Below are 12,458 nucleotides of genomic sequence, written 5' to 3'. Positions count from 1 at the left end.
GGGCACATGCGGGAGTCTGTCTGACTGTCTCTTCCCGTGTCCAGCTTCAGAAAAATACAAAAAACAAACAAACAAAAAAAAAACAAAACAATTTTTAAAGGCAGTAATTAAGAGCAAATAAGGGCGGGCCTAGGCGGCTGGCTCAGTGGATAGAGAGAATCAGCCGCCTGGTGTACAGACGTCCCGGGTTTGATTTCTGGTCAGGCCACACATGAGAAGTGACCATCTGCTTCTTTCTCCCTCCCCTTCCCCCCACCCCTTTTCTCCCTCTTCCCCTCTCAGAGCCAGTGGCTCAACTGGTCCAAGCATCAGCCCTGGGTGCTGAGGATAGCTCAGTTGATTTGAGCATTGGCCCCAGACAGAGGTTGCCAGGTGGATCCCAGTCTGGGCACATGCTGGAGTCTATCTCCCCTCCTCTCACCTAAAAAAAGAAAAGAGCGCCTGACCAGGCGGTGGCACAGTGGATAGAGCATCAAACTCGGATGCGGAAGGACCCAGGTTGGAGACCCCAAGGTTGCCAGCTTGAGCACGGGCTCATCTGGCTTGAGCAAAAAGCTCACCAGCTTGGACCCAAGGTCACTGGCTCAAGCAAGGAGTTACTCAAGGAGTCTGCTGAAGGCCCGCGGTCATGGCACATTTGAGAAAGCAATCAATGAACAACTAAGGTGTCGCAATGAAAAACTGATGATTGATGCTTCTCATCTCTCTCCCTTCCTATCTGTCTGTCCCTATCTATCCCTCTATCTGACTCTCTCTCTGTCCCTGTAAAAATAAACACATAAATAAATAAATAATTTTTTTTAAAAAAAAAAGAGCAAATGAGGATAGAGGTGAGAGTATTAAGCGGATTTGGTCCCAGTTGAAAGTGAAGTACGAAAATGTGGCCCTGGCAGGTTGGCTCAGCGGTAGAGCATCGGCCTGGCATGCGGGGGACCCGGGTTCGATTCCCGGCCAGGGCACATAGGAGAAGCGCCCATTTGCTTCTCCACCCCCCACCCCCTCCTTCCTCTCTGTCTCTCTCTTCCCCTCCCGCAGCAGAGGCTCCATTGGAGCAAAGATGGCCCGGGCGCTGGGGATGGCTCCTTAGCCTCTGCCCCAGACGCTAGAGTGGCCCTGGTCGCGGCAGAGCGACGCCCCGGAGGGGCAGAGCATCGCCCCCTGGTGGGCAGAGCGTCGCCCCTGGTGGGCGTGCCGGGTGGATCCCAGTGGGGCGCATGCGGGAGTCTGTCTGACTGTCTCTCCCCGTTTCCAGCTTCAGAAAAATACAAAAAAAAAAAAAAAATCATTTAAAAAAAATCATTTGAAAATGCATGGGGGTGGGGGGAACCCAGCACGAATGCAACAGGCTCTGCGTTGTCAGAGTCGTGTTCACTGCAGAAAACAGGACACTCAGCTAATACTGGCTTAAACTCGCAAGTGCTTATTGTTCTGGAGGGAAAGAAGAATCCAGAGAAGTCAGTGTGAGGGACAGTGCAGTGCCCTCGCGGTTTTGTTCATGTGCCAAGCCCCTGGCTGGCAAAGCTGCTCTCTGGTCTTCATGGTTTCAAGATAGAGGCTCTACTTAGGGAAAGGACTGTTGGACTCGGATGTTAGGTGGAGTAAACTGGGAAGACTGGAGATAGTGATCAGGGTGGAAGACAGGAATTTGAGATTGGAGAAGGGACCGTAGGTATTGCTCTGTTGCATGGTTATTGAGGTGAACGTCTGAAGTAGGATGGAAGACAACACCCTCAGAGGGAAAGCACTCAAGAAGCTAAGTCAGGGTGTTGAGAAGATTATCTATATGTATAATGAAATCTCCAAAAATGTGAAAGAAGTGGTGTTATTTTAAAATCCATTCTCACTCCCGCTTCCCCATGCCACATCCGTATGACCTCCCATTGACCTCGTGATGGGTGTAGAAAAATAAATTCCTCGGTGGAGCTGCTGTAACACGCATTAGTCTCCTGGCTTTCTTCTATGCTACGTCATCCCAGCGTCGCTGGAGACCACATACCGCCCTGGACTGGAGGGCCGGTGAGCCATGGCCTGGGGATGCTCTGCTCCAGGGGTCGGGAACCTATGGCTCACGAGCCAGATGTGGCTCTTTTGATGGCTGCATCTGGCTCACAGACAAATCTTTAATAAAAAAAATAATAATGTTAAAAATATAAAACATTCTCATGTTATTACAATCCATTCATTTCCTACCGCTCATGTTCATGGTTGCGGGTGGCTGGAGCCAATCACAGCTGTCCTCCAGGACAACACCAAATTTTTATTGGATAATGCTTAACGTACACAGGTCGTTGTATGGCTCTCACAGAATTACATTTTAAAATATGTGGCGTTCATGGCTGTCTCAGCCAGAAAGGTTCCGACCCCTGGTCTGCCCCTTTGACTCCAGGACCAGAGCTCTGCCCAAAGGCGGCTCTGCAGCCGATCACCCGCGTGGGGCCGGACGCTCCACTCTCCTCCTGCCGAGTGCTGGGGGCGAGTCTAAGAGTCTGCTTTATTAACCTCTCCTCCTGCCCTCAGCCGCCTGATCCATGCTGGGGGCTCAAAATATATGAAATCTCTCAAAAGCCCAAACATTAAAAAAAAAAACAAAAAACCAAAAGTTGATTTTGCTGACTGTGCAAGAAGATACTTCTTTGCTGCTGACTCTTTTTTTTTTTTTTTTTTTTTTTTTTTTTGACGGGGGCGGAGGACAAATAGGATTAGACAGACAAGAAGGGAGAGAGATGAGAAGCATCAATTCTTCATTGCAGCACTTTAGTTGTCTCATATGTGCCTTGACTGAGGAGCTACAGCAGACCGGGTGACCCCTTGCTCAAGCCAAGGACCTCGGGGTTTCGAACCTGGGTCCTCTGCGTCTCAGTCCGACACTTTATCCACCGTACCACTGCCTGGTCAGGCTAAAAAAAAAACAGTGCTTAGATGCCACGAAGTAGGTGGCAATGCCTTAACCACATGCGTGTTGTTAGGCCCGAGAGCCTCTTCCATCCTTGTCAAGGGGAGTGCTAACCTTTTCTCCTTTCCTACAACACTGCTGCTGGCCCTCTCAATAGCCTGGAAACTAGTGTCCGTTGTTAGCCTCTCACCTAAAACTTTTTGACTTTCTTCAAGATATACCTTCAGGGAAACTTTTTTTCTCTTTGAATTCTCATTGGTAGTATGTTCCTGGAAATAGTACTTTCCCCATTAAAAAAACAAAAACAGTCGAGGCTTCCTTCCCCTTCTCGGGCTCCTGCCAAGTAGAAAGGTGAGCCAGTCTCGCTCAGCCTGGGACCCCTTCAGCGCAGGAGGAAACAGACGCTGCTGCTCTCTCAGGGCCACAGCGCTGCCTGGCGGCCAGCTCTCCTCGGTGTCTGGGATGTGACACTCACGCCTGCCTCTCCACGTGAGAAGAGACCATCACATGCGTTCTACTAATCTGGATTCATTAACAATGTGGACACCGCATGTTCAGGTCTGTGGAGTGTGGCCACTCCTCACTGAGGCCATCTCCTTAGAAGTCGAGGACGACAGAGGAGAGATTCCTGCCCCTCCCAGCTGTGATATTTCGTTCTGTTATCATTTCTTCACTGTGTACTAACTAGCTGGATCTCTGGGCCCCAGCAAAAAGGCAGAACATAATTTTATTATGAAGCAGTATCCAATTTCAGCCGATGCCATTCACTTTTTGACTTTCAGGTTAGACATTTCAAAAGATCTTGTTTTCTTCTTCTTTTTTTTTTTTTTTTTTTTTTTTAATAATTTTATTTTTTTAATGGGGTGACATCAATAAATCAGGATACATATATTCAAAGATAACAAGTCCAGGTTATCTTGTCGTTCAATTATGTTGCATACCCACCACCCAAAGTCAGATTGTCCTCTGTCACCTTCTATCTTGTTTTCTTTGTGCCCCTCCCACCCCCTATCCCTCTCCCATTCCCCCTCCCCCCCGTAACCACCACACTCTTATCAATGTCTCTTAGTTTCACTATTATGTCCCACCTACGTATGGAATAATACAGTTCCTGTTTTTTTCTGATTTACTTATTTCACTTCGTATCATGTTATCAAGATCCCACCATTTTGCTGTAAATGTTCCGATGTCATCATTTCTTATGGCTGAGTAGTATTCCATAGTGTATATGTGCCACATCTTCTTTATCCAGTCATCTATTGATGGGCTTTTTGGTTGTTTCCATGTCCTGGCCACTGTGAACAATGCTGCAATAAACATGGGGCTGCATGTGTCTTTACGTATCAATGTTTCTGAGTTTTGGGGATATATACCCAGTAGAGGGATTGCTGGGTCATAAGGTAGTTCTATTTTCAGTTTTTTGAGGAACCACCATACTTTCTTCCATAATGGTTGTACTGCTTTACATTCCCACCAACAGTGTATGAGGGTTCCTTTTTCTCCACAGCCTCTCCAACATTTGCTATTACCTGACTTGCTAATAACAGCTAATCGAACAGGTGTGAGGTGGTATCTCATTGCCGTTTTGATTTGCATTTCTCTAATAGCTAAAGAAGATGAGCATCTTTTCATATATCTGTTGGCCATTTGTATTTCTTCCTGTGAGAAGTGTCTATTCATATCCTCTTCCCATTTTTTTATTGGATTGTTTGTTTGTTTGTTGTTGAGTTTTATGAGTTCTTTGTATATTTTGGATATTAGGCCCTTATCTGAGCTGTTGTTTGAAAATATCATTTCCCATTTAGTTGGCTTTCTGTTTATTTTGTTATCAGTTTCCCTTGCTGAGCAAAAACTTCTTAGTCTGATGTAGTCCCATTCATTAATTTTTGCCTTCACTTCTCTTGCCATTGGAGTCAAATTCATAAAATGCTCTTTAAAACCCAGGTCCATGAGTTGAGTACCTATGTCTTCTTCTATGTACTTAATTGTTTCAGGTCTTATGTTTAGATCTTTGATCCATTTTGAGTTAATTTTTGTACAGGGGGAGAGACTGTAGTCCAGTTTCATTCTTTTGCATGTGGCTTTCCAGTTTTCCCAGCACCATTTATTGAAGAGGCTTTCTTTTCTCCATTGTGTGTTGTTGGCCCCTTTATCAAAAATTATTTGACTATATATATGTGGTTTTATTTCTGGACTTTCTATTCTGTTCCATTGGTCTGAGTGTCTATTTTTCTGCCAATACCATGCTGTTTTGATTGTCGTGGCCCTATAATAGAGTTTGAAGTCAGGTATTGTTATGCCCCCAGCTTCATTCTTTTCTTTAGGATTGCTTTGGCTATTCGGGGTTTTTTATAGTTCCATATAAATCTGATGATTTTTTGCTCTATTTCTTTAAAAAATGTCATTGGAATTTTGATGGGAATTGCATTAAATTTGTATATTGCTTTGGGTAATATAGCCATCTTGATTATATTTATTCTTCCTAGCCAAGAACAAGGTATATCTTCCATCTCATTATATCTTTTTCGATTTCCCTTAACAATGGTTTATAGTTTTCATTATATAAGTCCTTTACATTCTTTGTTATGTTTATTCCTAAGTATTTTATTTTTTTTGTTGCAATCGTGAAGGGGATTATTCTTTTGAGTTCCTTCTCAGTTGTTTCATTGTTGGCATATAGAAAGGCTATTGACTTCTGTATGTTAATTTTGTATCCTGCGACCTTACTGTATTGGCTTATTGTTTCTAGTAGTCTTTTTGTGGATTCTTTGGGGTTTTCGATGTATAGGATCATATCATCTGCAAAAAATGATACCTTTACTTCTTCTTTTCCAATATGGATGCCTTTTTTTCTTTGTCTTGTCTGATTGCTCTGTCTAGAACCTCTAGTACCACATTAAAATAAGAGTGGAGAGAGTGGACAACCCTGTCTTGTTCCTGATTTAAGGGGGAAAGCCTTCAGTTTAGTGCCATTTAATATGATGTTAGCTGATGGTTTATCATATATGGCCTTTATCATGTTGAGATATTTTCCTTCTATACCCATTTTGTTGAGAGTCTTAAACATAAAATTGTGTTGTATTTTATCGAAAGCCTTTTCTGCGTCTATTGATAAGATCATGTGGTTTTTGTTCTTTGTTTTGTTGATATGGTGTATTACATTAACCGTTTTACGTATGTTGAACCATCCTTGAGATTCTGGGATGAATCCCACTTGATCATGATGTATTATTTTTTTAATATGTTGTTGTATTCGATTTGCTAGTATTTTGTTTAGTATTTTAGCATCTGTATTCATTAGAGATATTGGTCTGTAGTTTTCTTTTTTTGTGCCATCCTTGCCTGGTTTTGGGATGAGGGTTATGTTGGCCTCATAAAATGTGTTTGGAAGTATTGCTTCTTCTTCAATTTTTTGGAAGACTTTCAGTAGAATAGGAACCAAGTCTTCTTTGAATGTTTGATAAAATTCGCTGGTATAGCCGTCAGGGCCTGGACTTTTATTTTTGGGGAGGTTTTTAATGGTTTTTTCTATTTCTTCTCTACTGATAGGTCTGTTTAGGCTTTCTGCTTCTTCTTGACTCAGTCTAGGAAGGTTGTATTGTTCTAGGAATTTATCCATTTCTTCTAGGTTGTTGAATTTAGTGGCATAAAGTTTTTCATAGTATTCTACAATAATTCTTTGTATATCTACGGTGTCCGTGGTGATTTCTCCTCTTTCATTTTGGATTTTGTTTATATGAGTTCTTTCTCTTTTTCCTTGGTAAGTCTTGCCAAGGGTTTGTCAATTTTGTTGATCTTTTCAAAGAACCAGCTCCTTGTTCTATTAATTTTTTCTATAGTTTTTCTGTTCTCTAATTCATTTATTTCTGCTCTGATTTTTATTATCTCCTTTCTTCGGCTGGTTTTGGGTTGTCTTTGTTCTTCTTTTTCTAGTTCCTTAAGGTGGGAAGTTAAGTGGTTCACTTGGGCTCTCTCTTGTTTGTTCATATATGCCTGAAGCGATATGAACTTCCCTCTTATCACTGCTTTTGCTGCATCCCATAGATTCTGATATGTCGTATTGTCATTTTCATTAGTCTGTATATATCTTTTGATCTCTGCACTTATTTCTTCTTTGACCCATTCATTTTTTAAAAGTATGTTGTTTAGTTTCCACATTTTTGTGGGATTTTTTTCCTCTTTTTTGCAGTTGAATTCTAGTTTCAAGGCTTTATGATCAGAAAATATGCTTGGTACAACTTCAATTTTTCTGAATTTGCTGATGTTGTTTTTGTGGCCCAACATATGGTCAATTCTTGAGAATGATCCATGTACACTGGAGAAAAATGTATACTCAGTCACTTTGGGATGAAATGTCCTGTAGATGTCTATCATATCCAGGTGCTCTAGTGTTTTGTTTAAGGCCACTATGTCTTTGTTGATTCTCTGTTTGGATGACCGATCTAGAGCCATCAGTGGTGTATTGAGGTCTCCAAGTATGATTGTATTTTTGTCAGTTTTTGTTTTAAGATCAATAAGTAGCTGTCTTATATATTTTGGTGCTCCTTGGTTTGGTGCATATATATTAAGAATTGTTATGTCTTCTTGATTCAGTGTCCCCTTAGCCGTTATGAAATGGCCATTTTTGTCTCTGACTACTTTTCCTGTCTTGTAGTCAGCATTATCCGATATGAGTATTGCTACACCTGCTTTTTTTGGATGTTATTTGCTTGGAGTATTGTTTTCCAGCCTTTCACTTTGAATTTGTTTTATCCTTGTTACTTAGATGAGTTTCCTGTAGGCAGCATACAGTTGGATTTTCTTTTTTAATCCATTCTGCTACTCTGTGCCTTTTTATTGGTGAGTTTAATCCATTTACATTTAGTGTAATTATTGATACTTGTGAGTTCCCTATTGCCATTTTATATCTTGCTTTCTGTTAGTTTTGTGTCTTGTTTGATCCTTCTCTTTCGTTTTTCTATCTTTTGTTTTTATTTGGTTGTATTCTATACATCTTTCCTCTGTTGCTATCTTTTTTATCTCATGTGCTTCTGTGGTGGTTTTTTCAATGGTGGTTACCTTTGAGTAATGAAAAGGGTCCCTACCCTGTTCATTGTAGCGAACTATTTTGTGAGTACTTTTGCACTCCATCGTCCTTTGCTACTGTTAATCTCCGTCTCCCCCTCTTTCTTTTTGTTGTTGTCACAGTTTAAATTTGGTTTTATTGTGTTCTTCTTGGAGCTTTACTTGTGGCTCTGTTTTTTTTTTGTTCTTTGTATCTGATTGGAGAACCCCCTTTAGTAATTCCTGGAGTGGGGGTTTTCTGATGATAAATTCCCTCATCTTTTCTGTATCTGTGAATGTTTTTATTTCTCCTTCGTATTTGAAGGATAGCTTTGATGGGTATAGTATTCGTGGCTGAAAGTTCCTCTCTTTCAGGACTTTAAATATTGGGGTCCACTCTCTTCTAGCTTGTAGAGTTTCTGCTGAGAAATCTGATGATAATCTAATGGGCCTTCCTTTATATGTTGTATTCTTCTTTTCCCTGGCTGCCTTGAGAATTTTTTCTTTGCTGTTGGTTTGTGTCAATTTCATTATGATATGCCTTGGAGTAGGTTTGTTGGGGTTAAGAAAACTTGGAGTTCTGTTTGCTTCTTGAACTTGAGGCTTTAGTTCTTTCCACAGGCTTGGGAAGTTCTCATCAATTATTTGTTTAAGTATGTTCTCCATTCCATTTTCTCTCTCTTCTCCCTCTGATATACCTATTATTCTTATGTTATTCTTTTTGATGGAGTCAGATAATTCTTGTAGGGCTATCTCATGTTTTTTAATTTTTGAGTCTCTTTCTTCTTCTCTCTGTTGTGCCTCAAGTTGCTTGTCTTCTATTTCACTAATCTTCTCTTCTATCTGACCTGTTCTATTAGCTAAGCTTGTTACTTCGTTTTTCAGCTCGTGAATTGAGTTTTTCATCTCTGTTTGATTTGTTTTTATAGTTTCAATTTCCTTGGACATATATTCTTTGTGTTCATTGAGTTGTTTTCTGATTTCCCTATATTGCCTTTCTGTGTTTTCTTGTATATCTCGGAGGATTTTTAGGATTTCTATCTTGAATTCTCTGTCATTTAGCTCCAAGGTTTCCAATATATTAAATTTTTTCTCCATAGATTTTTCCTCATCTAGCTGTGTTACCTCTCTTTCTTTTGTATCCATGATATTCGATTTTCTCTTCCTTAATGGCATCTGAGGGTGGTTTTGTTGATAGTATTAATGAGATTTAATAAAGAATAAAAAGTTAAAAAAATAAAAAAATAACAAATCGAAAAGAGTTGTTTTTTTAAAAAAAATTAATAATGAAATAAAGAAAAATAAAATAAAATAAAAATTTTTAAAAAGGAAATTATTCCCCCCCTCTTTTTTTCCTCTCCTCTCCTCTCCCCTCTTTCTTGAGAAAATCTTGTGGTGGACTGTGAGTTATAACAAACAATGCCTGTGATGGAGGGCCTGAATTGGGGAAAAGTAATAAAGGGCAAAAAAGAGAGAAAGAAAAAAAAAAAAAAAAGGAAAAAAAATAAAAGAAAAAAGAAAAAAAAAAGAGCGTATGGACCCACAAAAAGCAAATAAGGAAAAAATTTGGGTCAAGAATAAAATGATTTGCTTTTAGGTGTTGGTTTTCTAAGAGTTATGATGAGAGGAATAAGAGGAAAATGGAAAAATGGGGGGACAAATTAAAAACTTACTATTGTATTTAGTGGAACAAGAACTAGATAATATGGAGAGCCAGGGATGGGAGCACTGCTAGTGAGTTAAAAAGGTGAAGTAAAAACCCCCCAAAATGCCACAAACATAGGTTGAGTCCCAGATAAGATAATTTGTTTGTTATTGAGGTTTGAATGAGAGGAGATGTAAAGGAGAAAGGAAGAAACTAATATAGAGGGAGAAAAGAAAGAGAGAGAGAGAAAAAAGAGGCAACCACTAAAAGAAGAAAAAAGAAAGGAGAGAGAGAGAGAGAGTTAAGGGTTTTGGAGTGCAACCCTCATAGAGAGAAAGGAAGAGAAGAGAAATGATAATGGGAGATGTAACACTTATGGGTAGTGTAGTTCAAGGAGAGGAGAGAGTAAGACCGGTAGAGAGTTAATCGGCCAAATTGGAGGAGGAAAAAAAGTCTCAAGAATGAAGATTAGAGAAACAAACGAACAAATATAATAAAATGGGATAGGTTATAAAGTCTGCCGATTATTCTTGATTTTGAGAGGTTATCTTCTTGCTTTTTCTTTTCTCTCCCTCTTCCTGGTCGGTGACTCTGTACCCGGGTTCTGCCCCTTTGGCACGCTCAGGTAGAGGTTTGCAGTTGATAAGTCTCTATGGCAATGTCATGTATTGTGCTTTATTCTCGTTGGGAGTCGAGGCTCATTAGCATTTATAGGCTCCGACAGTGAGAGAGTCCGTGTGCCTGGAGCCTTTCTCCTAGTCTTTCCTTCCTCAATTAGTAGCCTGATAGTCCAGGTATGGGGTTGCTGCTGCCTCTGCCTGGATAGTAAGAGGCTCAAATTGCTGGCAACTCCCCACTCTATTTCCACTCAGCACAGGGCTCTGGGTAAGGCTCAGTCAGTCAGAGCTGCTAGCATAATCAGGCGGGCTTTCCGCCCACTCGAAGACCTCTGGCTCTGCCACTCTATCCGGTAACACAAGTGGGCGCCCACTTCCGGGGCGCTTGGAGGAAACTCTCACTCACTGTCTGCAACCAGGATATCTGGCCAGCAGTCTCACGCTCTGAGTGAAACCCCCAACCGCAGGGAAAAGTTGCAGCGTTGGAATTGAGTCTCGCTCCGTCCCCGTGTGCGGCTTTTGCAAGGCGCTGGGGCGGCCCGAGATTCCGCTTTGGCCCACACAAAGGCCCCTGACTCTGCCCCTCTCTGCGATAACACGAGCGCGCACTGCCGAGGCACTCGGAGGAATCGCTCACTCCTTATCTGCGTGCGCAAACCAGGATATGAGGCCGGCCGTGGTTCCCTCTGAATGAAACAGCCTCCAGCACGGAAAATCTCCACCGTTGGGATTAGTTCTCACTCCCTCCCGTGCGTGGCTTTCCCAGGGCGCTGGGGCTGCCCAGAGACTCTGCCCTCAGCCCACAGAAAGGCCTCTGACCCTGCCTCTCCGTGGGGCAACACGGGCACCCACTTCCGCGGCTTAGGAAGAAATCTCTCTTCCACTAACTGCGCACCGACCAGGAGACCGGGTAAAATGGCCGCTCCGCTTGTCTTTCTTTGTTTGGGTTTGGCGCGAGTGTTAGCTTGTATTGCCCGGGTTGCCACCTTGTTTTCTTCTTTCTGCCTCCTCTTGCAGTTCCCTACTTGGGTTTTCTTCTGCTGCCTCCACAGTCCCTAGCCTGTCATTCTCACTGACATGGAGGCTCCGTCCCCAGCCACCTGGAGTGTCAGTTCGTATGAGCAAGAATGGACAGGATTAGGCGACAGCCTACACATGTGCTGTTTGCTTCATGAGAGGAAAGGAAGGAGTACGTACCTACCAGGGTCCACAGATCTACAGCTAGCAGAAATTTGTCACATGCAGCATAGTGGGCAGAGGCCAAGGAGTACAATTCTCAAAGCTAATAAAGGCCTCAGACTGGCTTGCCTTTCCCTTCCTCCCTCCCTTCTTCTTCCTTTCTTTTAACGTCTAGAGAGTTCTGCCAAATCAGAAGCAATTTACAGCAAACGGGCAGCCTGTGTGCACCTGTGTGTGTGTGAAGAATGGAGGGAGTGGCTGGTGTTGAGAGAACACTTAAAAGCTATGGGAGATGCCATGTAGATTACAGTCCTGGTGAGAGGGACACTCAGCTCAGGAAACATGAGCTCTTGCCCATCAGTGGGTAGAACAGCAGCCACCTTTGTAACACAGCTGTGCAAACTTCAAGAGGCTGGAGTCCGGGTGGCAATAATCTTTACTTCTCCCTCTGCCCCCCCAGACTGTCTTTGCTATTGTGGGTTCTCAGTAGATATTTAATAACGGAATGACGGCTGGGGTGCATAAAACTAATGCTGATAAAATCATTAACTTGCAGTGGTGCCCATCACATCAGCTGGCTGGAATGGTGACCCCAACCCTTTCAAATGGTGTCATGAAACTGAAGCTGACACCCCAGGCTGAGGGCACGAATGTATGCATCAGACACACCGGCTGCCTTAGAATGTTGCCAGGTCTGCACGCCGTGCAAATACTCAAGACTGGGATACCAAAGGGAGGGCGCGCATTCAGCGAGCAGACGTGCCTGTGCATCTTTGGGTGATGTTGTGGATGATCTGAGAACGGCTGAAGGCAGGCAGTGCTTGCCAGTAGGCAGAGTGTGGGAAAAGGAAGAGGATAATTTGGAAACATCAGAAAGTGAAGTTAATATGGTAAAGGCAAAGTAAGAGGTATAACTCTAACCACGACAGTGTGCTCTAAGGAGAAGTAACCCAGGGAGGGAGTCGGGCGTTCCCTGTGAGTGCCCAGCATGGCGGCCACCAGCCACCGTTTCTGGACACATGACAGGTGGAGAGTCCAAACTGAGATGTGCCATAAATGCAGAACCCACACCAGCTCGCAG

The 12,458-nt window shown here is 42.6% G+C and overlaps 1 protein-coding gene and 1 non-coding gene across 3 annotated transcripts in view; one reads left to right on the top strand and one right to left on the bottom strand.

The window, feature by feature from the left end:
* The window catches only part of SLC24A3 (solute carrier family 24 member 3), a 654,625-nt gene that overhangs the window by 458,692 nt on the left and 183,475 nt on the right, over nucleotides 1-12,458 (top strand). The gene's annotated exons all lie outside the window — the stretch shown is intronic.
* On the bottom strand, nucleotides 2,904-3,029 carry LOC136309866 (U6atac minor spliceosomal RNA). Its single transcript, XR_010726496.1, has one exon. It is a non-coding gene; the product is annotated as a U6atac minor spliceosomal RNA (small nuclear RNA).

This window comes from Saccopteryx bilineata, chromosome 6 (genome assembly GCF_036850765.1).
Source record: "Saccopteryx bilineata isolate mSacBil1 chromosome 6, mSacBil1_pri_phased_curated, whole genome shotgun sequence".
In the NCBI taxonomy this organism is placed as follows: Eukaryota; Metazoa; Chordata; class Mammalia; order Chiroptera; family Emballonuridae; genus Saccopteryx; species Saccopteryx bilineata.
This window is presented reverse-complemented; position numbering and strand designations above follow the sequence as displayed.